Genomic DNA, 16962 nt, shown 5'->3' with positions numbered 1-16962 from the left:
GCATTGTGGCTAAGGGCTGTAGTTACTGCATTTGCCCACACAGGTGGGTATTGCATCCCCCATCCAGTCAGCTGGGTGACTATTGTGTGTGGCCAGTGCTGTATACCACATGCCATGTATGTGTTCCTTAGTCCATGACATGGATGGTGTCTGGGATGTGCACACCTCCCACATGCATGTACAGTGACATGTGGAGCTGTACCTGGGGTGTCTGGCCCATGATTTGAATACAGCTTATCATCAGTTGTGCCAGTCTTGCCACCTGTGGCAGGAACTGGTAATGAGCAGCAGGTTTACCCTTCACCTATATTGATAGCATGCGAACAGCATTCCCTGATGTCAGTGTCATCTGTCCATACAGGGCATGTTGTCAGGCATGGTATGTCCATTGTGAGTCACATGTGATGGCACTACAGATAGTGCAGGTATACATTGGGGAACATAGTGGAGGTGCACTGTCTGCATGTATGTGCATATTGAGCGGATGGGCAGGGTGACATGCCCTCTCTAGCCCACTGCTATCATTGCAAAGTTACTATCAGTGGCCAATATGCAGTGTACTACCCCCATATTGGCTGTTGCCTAGACATGTGTGTGCGTATGACACATGGGTTGACTGTGTGCTCTGGGTAATAGTGGGGTTGCTAATTTGGATTGGTTGGCCTTGATGTCACATGTATGGGTATGGCTTTGCACCCCGGCGTCCCAGCTATTTTAACTCTATTATCCCTGTACGGTTGACATTGTGATATATAGTAGGGCCACCATAAAAGTAATAAGCAAAACCCCCTCCACATTGGCCACAGGTGGCACACACTCACCTCTACACAGGATACAAGTTACACACACACACACACACACACACACACACACACACACACACACACACACACAAACCTGTCATGTCTGGTAGTTGGACCCCTACCTAACTAGCTTACTACAACACTACGCAGTTACAGTACCAGCCATGAACATTACTGGAGTACATCTTCCCCAAAGGTGTATTTCACAGTGACTGACATCAGCAGGATTACCAAAGTAGGGCATTTCAACTGTACTACAAGTGACTAGCCTAAAATGCATTGTTCCCTACACAGACAGTGAGACACACACAAAACATCCACAACTGTCATGTGGGGGTATAGAACCCCTGACCAAGGCCTATATCACATTACAGCATGGATCAGTTATAGGTCGCATCACAGGGAACTTTCTCCCCACAGTTGTATTTCACAATGAATGACATCAGCAGGATTGGCAAAGTAGGGCATTTGAAACGCACTGCGAGTGAGTAGCCTATGATGCATTGCTCCATACACAGACATTGAAACACACACAAAACCTCCAGAACTGCCATGGGTGGTGATGGAACCCTTCCACAGTTCTAAACCACACTACAGCAGTACACAGTTACAGGACACGCTACAGACATTACTGGGCTATGACTTTCACAGAGGTGTATTTCTAGGTGAGTGACATCAGCAGCCTTGCCAACATTGGGTATATGAATTCTAAGGAGTGTGTGTGACATAAAAAGCATTGTTCGTCACTCAGTCAGAGACACAAAGACACACAGCTTCATACACAGTTGCCAAGTCTGGAGTTGGAACACCTACCTAATTACTTTATCACACTACAGCAGTATGCAGTTACAGGATGCACTATGGAGATTACTGGGCTATGATTTCCCCAGAGGTGTATTTCTAGGTGAGTGACATCAGCAGCCTTGCCAAAGTTGGTATATGAATTGTACTGGGTGTGGGTGGCCTAAAAAGCATTGCTCTCTACTCGGTGTCAGACACACACAGATTCACACACAAGCACACAGTTGCCAGGTCTGGGGTTAGAACACCTACGTAACTACTTTATCACACTATAGCAGTACGCTGTTATAGGATGCGCTACAGAGATTATTGGGCTATGATTTCCCCAGAGGTATATTTCCACATGAGTGACATCAGCAGCCTTGCCACAGTTGAGTATATGTATTGTACGGGGTGTGAGTGGCCTAAAAAGTATTGCTCTCGACTCAGTCAGGCACACACACACCCCCACACTTTCACACACAAGCTAGGTCTGGGGTTTGAACAACTACCTAACTACTTTATTATATGACAGCAGTATGCAGTTACAGGACACGCTACAGAGATTTCTGGGCTATGATTTCCCCAGAGATGTTTTTCTAGGTGAATGACATCAGCAGCCTTGACAAAGTTGGTATATGAATTGTACAGGGTGTGAGTGGCCTAAAAAGCATTGCTCTCTACTCAGTCTGACACACACAGATTCACACACAAGCACACAGCTGCCAGGTCTGGGGTTAGAACACCTACCTAACTACTTTCTCACACTACAGCCATACACTGTTACAGGATGCACTACAGAGATTACTGGGATAGGATTTCCCCAGAGGTGTATTTCTAGGTGAGTGACATCAGCAGCCTTGCCATAGTTGAGTATATGTATTGTATGGGGTGTGTGTGGCCTAAAAAGCATTGCTCTCTACTCAGTCAGACACACACAGATTCACACACTAGCCAAGTCTGGAGTTAGATCACCTACCTAACTATGTTATCACACTACAGCAGTACACAGATACAGGATGTGCTATGGAGACTACTTGGCTACGATTTTTCCAGAGGTGTATTTCTAAGTGAGTGACAGCATCCTTGCCAAAGTTGTGTATATGAACTGTATGGCGTGTGAGTAGCCTAAAAAGCATTTCTCTCTGCACAGTCAGAGACAGAGAGACAATCATACAAACACACACTCACACAGTTGCCAAGTCTGGGGTTAGGACTACTACCTATCTAGTTTATCACTACAGCAGTACGCAGATATGGGACATGCCATGGGAATTACTGAGCTACAGCTCTCCCAAAGGTGTATTTCACATTGGATGACCTCAGCAGGCTTGTCATGATACTGTTATGGGGTGGGCAGTGTGTGCATGGGTCATAACCCATTCATGTAATTTAATGAATTTAATGAAATCGCAGCCCAGTAGTCTCCATAGTACATCCTGTATCTGTGTACTGCTGTAGTGTGATAACATAGTTAGGTAGGTGTTCTAACCCCAGACTTGGCTAGTGTGTGAATCTGTGTGTGTCTGACTGAGTAGAGAGCAATGCTTTCTAGGCCACTCACACCCCGTACAATACATATACTCAGGACCACCTGTCCTTTGTTTTTTGTCTTGAACCCACAATTGTCTACATTTGTCAACCACTGTATAGTGTTGTTACCACTGCTTTTGACAATCTGTTTTACTATGATTGTAAGTGTGAACATCTGTAATCCTTTGTATCTTTGTTCTGGAGCTTTTCTCCCCAGGACTCCATTGAAAATGGGTTCTTCGGGCCCAATGGACAATCCTGGTTAATCAACTATAAATAAATAATAAAAATGTAGGTGTTGACATGCCGCATGCGGGCACATGCGGGGTCATATGCCACAGGTACGTGTATACAGCTACTAGGTGACTACTTCCTTGTACAGTCATGTTGCACAACTGGCACGTGCAACACGCTGTCATGCTGACAGATACTGGTGGCTAGTATCTGCAGTGAGTGACACCTGCACCTCGTGTGTTTGGGGCCCTTTGGCTGTGTGGTGGGTGGGACAGGCCCAGATGGCTCCTTGTCATGGTCAACCTCTTCCACACATCTATGTCTGTCTAACTTTAGCTTATTATAGTGTGTTATCCTTACATATATGTCTGTATTCCTATCCACTGTGTGTGCAAGGCAGGAGTGGTGCATACTGACATGTGCCTGCACTAAGAACTCCAACTGCCAGACATGTCTGGTCAACTGGTGTTTGCTGACATGGCCTTCATGTGTTTAAGTGTGTGAGCATGCCCAGTATGGCCATCTATATTGCATGTGTGGATCAAGTCCAGGTAGTTTGTACTGCGGTGCTGACATTTGTGTTGTACACCAACAGGTAGCATGCTGTGTCTGCAGGGTATACATCGGTCATTTGGCATTGACTGTTGCTTCATTTCTGCATAGCGGGGGGAGCACACCTGACTGTTTCTACATTTCAACACAGGGGTGGGGGGCACAACTGACTGTTACTATAAGCCTGCATAGGATTGTGGGGCACACCTTACACTTTTACACATTTGCTAGGACTGTACTGGTATGTCGGGTACACCATTTCACTCTGTAGTCTTACCTATCGTGCTGGCTAGAGGCATACCAGTGTACTACAGATCTTAGCTTTAACTACCTACATATTAGTTTCTGACTTCCTAGCCTTCACAACACACATCCCACTGCCTGGCCTGCTGTAGTCTTTTTGTGTAGGCCTGGGGTAGGGGTTACCCATAGGGCTCATTCAGAGGCCATAGTACAGCATTTGTTTGTGTTTGTCTACACCTATCCTGCTGGCTGTGACTGTTGTTGGGTATGTGCCCCCCCAACTGGCATGTGTGATTCACTTACCTTGTGGGTGTCCCAGTATTGAGAGAGGTGCTGCAAGGTTGCCTATGTTGAATGCACATAGTACACTACCTATACATGGTTGAGCACAGGTAGTGTCATGTTTCCCATCCCTTTTACTGTATGTGTGAGTTGGAGAGAGGTGTCATTCCCTGGGTCCCTACTGTGTCAGTGCATGTGCTATTCATTGCCTCTTTGCCAAGGCCAGGGCATACTGGGCATGCCTCCTTCTGCCTACTGGGGCAGGCTCACGTTGTTCCTCCTCCGAGTCACTCTGCACCTGTGCAGGCCTTAGCACTGGTGGGGGGCTGTGCGGCCCTGCCCCATGCTGTTCCTGCTGCAGCTGTTTCCGCAGGATCATACTGTGTAGCATGGCACATACAAGGACAATTTGAGTACATGTAGTTGGTGAGTAATGCAAGGCTCCATTGGATGTGTCCAGGCACCAGAACTGTGACTTGAGCATCCCAAACACACGCTTTATTATGATTCGTGTCCGTGCTTGTGCCTCATTATGGAGTTCTTGTTCACGTGTGTTTGCATTTCTGATGGGTGTCATCAGCCATAGCTCCAGTGCATATCCAGCATCCCCCACTAGGTGACCATGTGGGATGTCCCCATTGGCAAATGTCTGGTACAGCTGCGTCAGATGCCAGATGTGGGAATTGTGGTAGCTTCCAGGGCAGCCAGCACACACATTCATTATTATGCCCTGGGCATCACAAACAACCTGGCAGTTGATGGAGGGGAAGCCCTTGCAGTTGATGTAGACCCTACCCAGCTCACCTGGTGGTGCTTTAATGCATATGTGCATGCAGTCTATTGCACCCACTACCTCAGGGTATTCTGCTATTTGGTGGAAGAGATGCATATTGCTGGCCAATGCCTCATGGGTGATGGGGAAATATACGTGCTCACCGACATGTGCTGACATGGCATCCAGGAACTAGTGGAGTACCCTGGATGCTGATGCCTGTGAAATCCCCATCATATCCCCAGGTGGCCTTTGGAAGGTACCTGTAGCTAGTATTCTTAGGCCTACCCATACCTTGGTATCCACTGGGATGGGTTCCCCTCTGTTAGTTCTGTGTGTAAGGCGTGGCCGGCACAGCTCAACAATTTGCTGTAGGAAGTCCCTGTCCACCCTATAGCGCTCCACTATCTTCAGCTCATGTAGCCCTTGGTAGGTTACCCTGGGTCTGTGCACTCTTCTCCGTCTCCTCACTGTGGGTTGCTCAGCAGCATTCACATCCTCAACACCCTCAACCTCTTGCACATGCTAGTTTATGATAGCAAAAGCAACCCCTAACATTTTTTCTCTTGCTTTTGTTTCGTAAAATTTCCCCATCTATATATACCGGTGGTGCAGAGTGTTTGGGAAAAACAAGGGGGAAAGGTGTTTGCATAGTTTATAGTGGTGTGCTGGGCTGGGCTGGTCTGCTGCCTGTGTAATTGGCTGAGTCTGATACATTTCACCTGACAGCTAAGCTAGTTCTCCTTGATTATCTTCCTACTGCTGTTTTCCCTTACCATTGCCTCCCTGTTTAAGCCCGTGTGCGCGCCGCACAAATGGAGTGCTCACATGTGCACAGAGCTGCTTTTTCCTGGTTTAACTTCCTTTTTCTTCCTGTAAAACCTGGTGCACGGCACGCACACCTGCTTACACTTTGTAAAGAATGCTATGCAAGTTTAGACACAACCCTAGCTTAGCTGTGCTATGCTAGGAGCAATCCCAAGCCACAGGTCTCCAATCCGCTTACAGTATGTCTGACACACACCCCCATGATGTCACCTATATCCTAGTCTTGCTCCCAGCTATTTATACTCTTACAGTCTTGGGACCTGCCTCACACCCTGGGAAAATCTGGGATTTACTAACCATTCCCTCATTTGCATAGGATTGCCAGCTAATGCATAGTTACATGTCCCACACTGAGCCTCTCCCCCTTAGCAACCACTATTCAATGACCAGGTTGTCTTCTGCCTGCCATTGACTTGCATGGCAGAATACTGATTTTAGTTAGAATGCTCATTTTCAGTTTATTTCCCCCTGATCCCATTTGCACGCTGCTGCCCTATGCTTAAACAGCTGAGATCGGTGTAAAAAAAATTAAAAGTTAATTTTTCTATTTTTTTTAACAGTTTCCAGTGCCAATGGCTTTATACATGGCCTTTGACATGCTTCCTCAATGATATGCGGCCTTTATTTGGAGCTGTCATAGCTCCGTTTTGGAATTTGCAGAAATGTACTCGGTTACTAACCGAGTACATTTCTGCAGAATGCACTAGTCTTGCATGGACTATTGCAAGCTTCCTGGATTGCAAAATCGCCTCATTTGCATGGATTTCTCCTGCCAATGAGGTGATTTGCATACCAGGGCTTAGTCCGTGCAGGATTAGTGCTGGAGCTCTCGTGCACTTCTCTGCCGGCTGTTCCTGGATCATATGGCAGACATATTGCCTGTGTGAGCTCCAGCACTCATCTTGCACTCCGTACAAGCTTTTGAGAATCTGGGGGATAGTAATTTTAATTTGGTCTACCTTCAGTAGAGCTAATAAGCATTGCACTGGTGCATTAATATCAGTACTCTGGATAGTACAGAGTGAAGAAAATGTCTGCTACCTACCAATGTGGCACAATGTGTAAGTGCACTGAGCTTAGAGAAAGAGAAGAAGTAACATACAGTTCAAATCAAAGGCACATATTTCGTTTTTAATGAATGTTTCAGAATAACAATTGACACACATTTCTCTGTATGAATGTGTTGTTGGAAAATCAAATTTTATCAGTACTAATTACAAAATGTGATATGCATGAGGTGACATATGATATTTTGTAAATTGTGATCAGACAAAAGCAGTAACATGACATGTGGAAAACTATATTATGTATGCTGCATTACATCAACATATCTCTCAAGTAGCAATCCAGTCAGAATGAAATTTCCTTTGAAATAATGATAGTATTAATTGTATCTGCCATGTCAAAAAAGATCTAATGTCAGCTGCTGTCTGTCCCCTTTCACATGTCTTGGCATTCCCTAAACTCTTGAAAATGTGTGACAGAGATTCAAGTTCTGATGTGGCAAATAGATGTGAAAAGGATGAATGCCCCAGTTTAATGCAGTGTGTGCACTAATCATTGCTAGACGAACCCTTTGATTGTTTTCATTTCACTTTGCACTTGCCAGTGCACAGCTGTCAGTACTCTGCACATTACTGAGGGAAGAAAATTATCCTGGCAGTTAAAGATCTGTGTGGCACAAGCTGTAAATTGAGTAGGGAGCAAAAGAAGCGGTTTTAGGGGGAGGTCGCATCTTTAGTAAGGATATTATTTTCTTACGTGACAGATGAAGTATCGATATACATTTTGGGATATAAATTCAACACCCTAAGTGTATGTGATGCTGACTATGTTGTCTATAGTCCTTGTGAATTGCTGTTAGAAATGATTTGTTATGAGAAACAAAACTATTCTTCTCATGAATAACAAGATTTGCTATGCACAATGTCAAAAATGACACTTTCTAAACTGTAAGAACAGGAATTTACTAACATTATGAATGTTGACATATGTAAAATATTTTATAGACTACTTACCCATATAGTCTAGTTATTAATCAAGGCAGTAATACATTCCTTTTCAAAGTATGTCATTATGACTTATATGTGCTGTGTCACAAATAAGATTATGTCATTTTCTGTATGTGTCCTCTTTCTGAAAAATTAACATTAGCTGAATCCCTGATGAAGTGTAACACAAATGCAAATTCTGATATGGCAAACCAATGCTCAAAGTAATGACTGGTGCCAAAGTCATGGCCTCAAGCTAAACACAAAAAAATGTATCATCACACCATTCAGCAAAAACATGGCCCCTACTGATTACCACATCAATGACAACCCGTGGTGAGAGACCTGGGCACTCAGGTTGATAACCTCACATTCGACCATTATGCGGCAGCAGTGGTCAGAAAAGTCTTTTACTTGGTTCATCTCATAAGTAAAGGGATTGCATCCAGAAAAAAAAAGAGATTATTACCTCTCTGTACTCCTCCCTCATGATTAGACCAATAATTGAATATAATGCCTCATTTGGTATGTGCCTCTCCAAACATCTGAACCAACTGGAAAGGTCACTGGAAAAACCTCACAAAGAGAATCCATGATCTCCAACAGGTGGACAGGCTTAAATCACTATCACTCTGTTCAATATTGTACAGATTGCTCAAGGCTGATCTGTGTCTCACCTGCAAGGCAATCTCAGACCCTGAGATGCTCCATAGCTGTAAGTCTAACTCTTCACACATGACCTGCTCAAAAGGCATGAATCTAATATGCAACATCAACAAAACCTGCTGGAGAGACAGGTTTGTCTCTCAGAGGCTGCCCCATCTTTGGAATAAACTTCCCATACATGTCAAACAGAGCACCTCGATGACCCTTTTCAAGTGCAACCTTGATGAGTGGATGGGAAATCACAAATTTGTCCCAGGGGTTCCATCTGTGTCCCTCACTGACAGGTGCAACAGGTGCTGACTGAGGTTTCTTTTTGTGGATAAACTCTTGGCTAGCCTTGTAAGGGCCCTAGGCCAATTAGCATAGTAATAAACAAAAAGCAAAACGGCTATACAGGTAAAACCCAGTATATAAAAAGAGAAGTATATGAGAGAAAACACTATACCGGGTACCACACAATAACGTCTTTATTTAAACAAAGTAAAAAGGAGAGGTTACTTCATCAGACAAAGAATTAACTGTTCAACTGCTTGTTTTATATCACTCTCAGTCAAAACAATTTTTTCAATTAGTGACATCATACAACTTTTGAAAATTTAAAGGCATATATGACAAGAATATTGTAAAATACGAATATAACATATATATACAAAAATGTAAAGTATGTTCATATTTATGCATATCTAATTTAAAACAGTTAAATAATCTCATTAAAAATGCATATATATAAAAAATGCATATAAATAAAAATGCATAGTATATTCATATTTATGCATATCTAATTTAAAACAATTAAATAATCTCATAAAAATGCATATATATAATATATATATATATATATATATATATAAAGAATGCATAATACAAAATATATAATATAAGAAATATATGTATATATACATTTTTATTTTGTGCAAAAAATTAATTGTGTTGAAGGCGTCTAGCTTTAAGAAATGGAACCAGTGATGTACAACCATTTAAGCCTGGATATCTATCAGCATTGAGCTTGATAATCCATCTTTGTTCTCGGCTCTCTGTGAAATTTTCTATATCTCCTCCCCTCACATTTCTATGTATATGTTGTAAAACAAAGAACTTGAAAGAGTGTGAAGGGTCAGTGTTTAAAACATGTTGAGCAAGCGCACTAGTAGTTTTGTTATTTCTGATGTCTCTTATGTGTTCCAATATTCTATCCTTTAAGTTTCTATTTGTTTTTCCTATATAGAAGGCATGACATATTTGGCAGAAACAAAATAAATAACATCTGTGGTTTTACAGTCTGCATATGAATGAGAGTATAGTGTAAAATTTCTAACAGGATGAATATATGGTGTAGTACTATGAATATGTGTACAAGCAGTACAAGACCTACAAGGAAAAGTACCTTTGTCTGGAATTATAGGTAGTTTTTGGCGTCTTTATTACACAATTGTTGTTTTAATGTTAGATTATTTCTGAAACTGAAACTAGGTGCATTACCAATGAAAGAATGTAAACAAGGAATCTCATGTAAAATGTGCCAATGTTGTTTAATAATATTAGTATACTGATTAACATTACTAGCATACTGAAAAACCGCTCTAATGCTATTATTTTGTGTATTGTTTCTCAAATTACTGCTATCTGACGTAATAGAATTAGAAGATTGAAAGTACGCTTTACATTTAGAGTCCCTGAGTGTCCAGGCATCAGAAATAGTTCTATCTATTTCATCCATATGATATCCTCTTCTTAAAAAATCAGTTTTCAATTTATTCAAAGCTAGTACTGCATCATTATCATTGTTGTGTAATCTTAATGTTCTGTATACCTGACCCTTGAGCACATTTCTTGGAATGTGTCTAGGATGCATATTGGTTTTGTGAAGGTATGTATTTTTCTTCGTGGGTTTGTGAAAAATTTTGCTGGTAAAACCTGTCAACTCTGATTTGATTATATGTACATCTAAGAAATCAATCTCAGATGTAGAAAATTTGTATGTGAATCTCAGAAAATCAGTAGTTGTATGCAAATAGTTAATAAATAATATAAGCTCAGATATATTGCCTTTCCATAATAAAAAAACATCATCCACAAAACGTGTATACCATAAAAGCTGACTACTAAATGGATTCTTATCAGAAAAGACATGTGTTTGTTCCCAGAATGTAAGAGATAGATTAGCATAACTATTTGCACATGGTGTACCCATGGCAATGCCGATCTGTTGCAGAAAGAATTGTTCTTCAAAATATACATTATTTTCCAGAATAATCTCTAACAAACTGCATATAAGTTGTACTTTTTCATTGGTGAAGCAATTATTTCTTGTAAGAAAATTTCTAATCATATTAATGCCCCATGTATTCGGGATACTTGTAAACAATGACTCTATATCCATAGTAACAAGAGCAAAGTCATTAATATCTGATAAACTTTCCATTCTATTATGTAATTTCTCTAGAAACATTTGGTGTCTCTTAAAATATTTTCACATTTGTCTAAGAGCACATGCAGTGTACTTTCAACATAAATAGACAGTGGCTCTGTACACCAACCAGTGCCTGAGACTATGGGACGCATTGGTGGCAGACTTCTGTCTTTATGAACCTTTGGTAAACCATAAATCTTAGGAATAGTTGGATTCAAGACATTAAAGTATTTAAACAATGGTTCATCTATTAAATCAGTAATTAATAAGTCAAAAATCAAAAAAGACACTTTATCAATGATGGCATTCACTGTAACTTTTGAGATTCCTCTGTATGTATCATTATTAATACATTTGTTGTACATACAATTGCTTATCTAAAATGAACAATACCTCCACCTTTATCTGCCTGTTTAATAACGACAGAATTCAAGTTCTTTAGTTCATTCAGTGCTCTATATTCACTTGTATTTAAATTTCCATAGTAATAGTCACTCAAATTATCATCATATATCTGCCTAAAAGATGTTTCACATATATCAAGGAATCTTTGTATACTCGGGGGAGTATAAGGAATGAAAGTGCTAGGCTGTTTAAACACATTCATATTATTTGTAACATTGTTTGGGAACAAAACTTTTAGGGACAAATTCCTGCCTAATAATTTAAGGTCTTTAATAATTTCTGTAAGATTAGCATTTCTAGCAGGTATAAATGAAAGGCCCTTATTTAAAACATTCAACTGTTCCGGTGTTAAAATAATAGAGGAAAGGTTCAAAATCAAACCTGTAGTTAAGTCCGTCTCCTCTTCGGAGAATGTACTGCTCCTTCCAGTGAACCCAGTTGCAGTGACTGTCCTTTGTGTACATATTGTTTCATTCGATTCTTGTAAGGTAGTGGTACTCTCAAAGTGAAGTCGCCCTGTTTGCTGGCATCTAAAAAAATACTTTCTGTGTTTTCAGTCACTTGTATGTTTGAAGTTCCTTCCTTATTTAGAGTCGATGAAGTATGACTTGTAGATGGTAAAACTGCATATGTTTTCTTTGGAAAAGCTCCTAATTTACTGTTTTTATCTTTTAAATTACTATTTTGTTGGTCAGAGGACTCAGAAACAGGGAGAGTTAAACTGGTGTTCTTCTCCTCTTGCATACAAGCTGTTTCAGTTGTCAGAGAACAGGGAGTGCCTTGTGTAACTGCAGCATAGGTGGAATCTGAATTTAAAGGTGTAGTATGCACATTCCTTGCCTTGTCAGAAACAGTTTGATGTCTAAAGTTATTTTCTTTGGGCCATGAGAAGACATTATTTAAAGCAAAATCTTTTTTGTCTCTGTTAAGTTTTGATAGTTTAATGTTTTTCAGCTTCCTTTCATATGACATGATGTTATCCTGAATAATACCTATAATTCCAGATGCAAAGGTACTTTTCCTTGTAGGTCTTGTACTGCTTGTACACATATTCATAGTACTACACCATATATTCATCCTGTTAGAAATTTTACACTATACTCTCATTCATATGCAGACTGTAAAACCACAGATGTTATTTATTTTTGTTTCTGCCAAATATGTCATGCCTTCTATATAGGAAAAACAAATAGAAACTTAAAGGATAGAATATTGGAACACATAAGAGACATCAGAAATAACAAAACTATTAGCTCAACATGTTTTAAACACTGACCCTTCACACTCTTTCAAGTTCTTTGTTTTACAACATATACATAGAAATGTGAGGGGAGGAGATATAGAAAATTTCACAGAGAGCCGAGAACAAAGATGGATTATCAAGCTCAATGCTGATAGATATCCAGGCTTAAATGGTTGTACATCACTGGTTCCATTTCTTAAAGCTAGACGCCGTCAACACAATTAATTTTGCACAAAATAAAAATATATATTTACATATATTTCTTTTATTATATATTTTGTATTATGAATTCTTTATATATATATATATATATATATATATATATATGCATTTTATGAGATTATTTAATTGTTTTAAATTAGATATGCATAAATATGAATATAATATATATGCATTTTTAATGAGATTATTTAACTGTTTTAAATTAGATATGCATAAATATGAACATACTTTACATTTTTGTATATATATTTTATATTCATATGCGTATTTTACAATATTCTTGTCATATATGCCTTTAAATTTTCAAAAGTTGTATGATGTCACTAATTGAAAAAAATTTTTGACTGAGAGTGATATAAAACAAGCAGTTGAACAGTTAATTCTTTGTCTGATGAAGCATTTTACTTTGTTTAAATAAAGACGTTATTGTGTGGTACCCGGTATAGTGTTTTCTCTCATCAATTAGCATAGTAACCTCCTATGATCCTATGATCCTAAGTATAATTGAAGGGTTGAGCATTTTTTATTTACAAATTTACATCTTTGTTTATTTGTTTTGCCTTTTACATTTGCACACTGATTGGTAGCATGCAATGATATCTGATTTTTAAAGGCAAAATGAAAAATTTAACTTGGTTTTCCTTCTGCAGTGCAAAGAAGCCTAGTGCCATTGCACTACTATCAGCACTCTGTGAACAGTACTGTATGAAGAAAATGCACCTGACAACTAATGATCTTTTGTGACACAAGGTGTGAATGCAGTGAGTTTAGAAAAAGAAGACCGGTAGTGCAGCGTTCAAATCCAATTTACATATATTTTTACTGATGGGGACAGAATTACTTTCTCACAAACATTTTTAGGGCTGTAAAGGTATATTTATTATTTATTTATTTGTTTATTTGCATTTGTTTACCAGGAGGTCTACTAGACCAGGATGGGCCTGTTTTCAGTAGATGCCCAGGAAGAAAAGCTTCAAAAACAAACATGATAAAGCTACAAAATCAAAATACAGAAATCAAGTGGTGATGGTACAGAACACTACATTAAAGAACACGTGATACAACAAAATAGATAACACTAGTTATATAGATGTTAGATTTTAAGTATGCAAGCCAAAAAAGGATACAATTGATGACATGGGATAATAGGGAATGTGTGAACAATACAGTATTGTAGTAGAGACGTAAAGATGGAGAGCTACAGATTAAAGATATCAAAAGTAAGGTACAGCCTTAGAGCCATTGCTATATAGGCATCAAGAGTGACTAGAAGACATTGTAGGTAACTGATATAGTAGATTGTGTGTGGCTGGGTGGCTCATGTTGGACTTAGTAAGTCAGAAACACTGAATGAATATATGAGGAGTCTAAGTGAGATGGGGAGTAAACGTATGAAGGTTAGGATTTTTTTTTTTAATAGTCAGTGCTGGTACATGTACATAGGCAATGTGAGAACAAGTGTTGTTTTAGCAAAATCTTAAAACATTCAGGGTTGGTAGTAGACCTAATTGAAGGAGGGAGAGCATTCTATAGATTTGCTGTAGCATATGGGTAATGCGTTTGACTGTCGGAAAGGTTAGGTTTTGCTACATTACAGCGTATCTGATTGACTGATTGCAGAGGTCTGTTTGGGTGATACCTGGTGAACAGAGAGGAGAGGGCAGGACAACTAGAAGGCTTATAGATTAGCGTATGAGCTGTGGTTAGTTGGAGGAATATTAGATGTTGGGGAAGTCCTAGCCAGTTTAGAAGTTGGGGTTATACACAGTGGTGGGAGGACTGTTTGGCGATGGTTGCAAATTTTGTGATTTTATTGTAGCATGAGTCCAGTTTAGATTTAAGAGAGGACTGTATATTAATAAGGAGAGGTGCACCATAGAGCATGGATAGAAGTAGAAAGGAAGAGGCAAGGGACAGTCTTGCTGCATTGGTGAGGAAGTGTTTGTGCCTGTACAGGAGGCCTAGTTTTTATGTTTGTGTCAATATACTGGTTGAAAGTTAGATGTTCATCTATGGTGATCCCTAGAAGTCTGGTATATGGGATTACTTTGAGACTAGTGTTGTTGAGTGAGTTGATGGTAAATTCATTTTTGGTTAGGGGGTGATTTTTTTTGCTGAGTAACATGAGTTTGGTTTTATTAACATTTAGGGGTAATTGGTTATTATATAGCCAGGTTTCAGTGGAGGTGAAGGTATTTTGGGTGAGTGTAAGTAGTTCTGAAATAGGCTTGGTCATGTAGATGACGGTGGAGTCATCTGCATATTGGATGACATTAGCATGGGGTGTACTGGTATGGATGTCATTAATGAAATGGTGAAGAGCAGTGGACCTTGTATGGACCCTTGTGGGACTCCAGTTTTGATGTTGAGGAAAGGAGAGATGGATTGGTGCCATCTGGTTGCGTGTTGTCTATCTGTAAGGTAGTTGGAAAACCAGCCTAGGGTAGGGGGAGATATGCCTAAATTGGAGAATTTGGTCAGAAGAAACGGGTGGGAGACAGTACTGAATGCCTTGGATAGGTCACGAAACAGTGAGGAGACAAGGTATCCTGAGTCTTGAGCATGGTTGACTGTGTCCAAGAAAGATATAAGAGCAGTGGTCGTGCTATGACTAGACCTAAACCCATGTTGTGTTGGGAATGGAGGTTGTGGTGTAGCAGGTAGTTAAGTAGTTGGCTAGGAGATGGGACAGAGGATGGTAATTGAACAGAAGTTAGATATATCATTATTGTTTCCACCTTTGTGGAGAGGGTGGATAAATGCCTTTTTCCAGATGGTGGGAATGAAGGACTCTTGAATGGATCTGTTTAGTAGTATATTAATGGGATAGGCTATAGTGACTGCTGATTTGTGAAGGACTTCTGGTGGTAAGTTATCTGGAGCATTTGATACAGATTTAAGTTTACACAGCAGTTTTTTATGGTGGAGGTAGGTATGTGTATGAGAGAGAAGTATGGCCTTGTTGTAGTGATGGGTCTGGGGGCAGTAGGTTAATTGGTGGGAAGTTAGCAGTGAGGTTGACTATACTGTTTTTAAAGAATGAGTTAAAAAGTGAGGCAGTTTCAGCTGGGGCCTTGTCTGGATCAGGGGAGGGATTATCGCTTTTGCCAGGGTGTAATAGAGAGTTTATGGACCTTCAGAACCTTTTAGGTATTTGCATATGGTCATTTTGCAGAGTAATGTAGTAGTCTTGTTTGTTTTTGATGACAAGTTGCTTGAATTGATTATGCAGTTATTTGTATTGAGCAAAGTCTGTGGGGTTTTACTTGTATGCCATAATTTCCAGGCCTTATCCCTAGCTTTCGTAAGTTGTTTGCTGGATTTGGTAAGCCAACTGTCCTGGTTGGCTTTCACTCTCTTATGTCGTAGAGAAGTGAGATTGTCTAGTACATGGAGAATGTTGAGTTAAAGAATTCAACATCATCATTCAGTTGTAGGACTTTATGTGGATGCCAGTTGATATTTTGTAGGGTATTATTAAAGGTAGTTGGGCAGAAGTGAGATAGGTCTATGGTATGCTTATAGTGGTGTATATTAAGCACTGGAGTTGATTTGTGAATTATGTATGCCATTAGGGATCACTAATGTTGTTGGGTAGAGTGCCAGTTGAGAAGGTTTTACTAGCATCTGAGACAAGAACCCAGTCTAATATTGAGCCATTGTTTTTTGTTGGGTCTGGTTATGGTAGTAATCAGTTGGGTGTACTTAAATAGGGTGAAACTGTGTGTTGGATGATGATGTGTGATGTCTAACCAGTTAATATTTACATCACCAGGAATGATTGTTTAATTCTCTGTATTGTTGGATGACCAGGCAAGTATTTTTTCAAGTACTGGGATATTGTTACCTCGGGGATATATGTGGCTATAATGCAGATGCTTTTGTTGCTATCTATTTTCAAGTATGATATTAGTATTTTGGACATAGAAAATGTGGGAGTGGGTTTGCTATATGGGGCTATATTAAAAGTATTATGGTATATGAGAGCAATGCCCCCA

This window comes from Protopterus annectens, chromosome 1.part1, assembly GCF_019279795.1.
Source record: "Protopterus annectens isolate FY-2018-M chromosome 1.part1, PAN1.0, whole genome shotgun sequence".
Classification (NCBI taxonomy): Eukaryota; Metazoa; Chordata; order Ceratodontiformes; family Protopteridae; genus Protopterus; species Protopterus annectens.
This window is presented reverse-complemented; position numbering follows the sequence as displayed.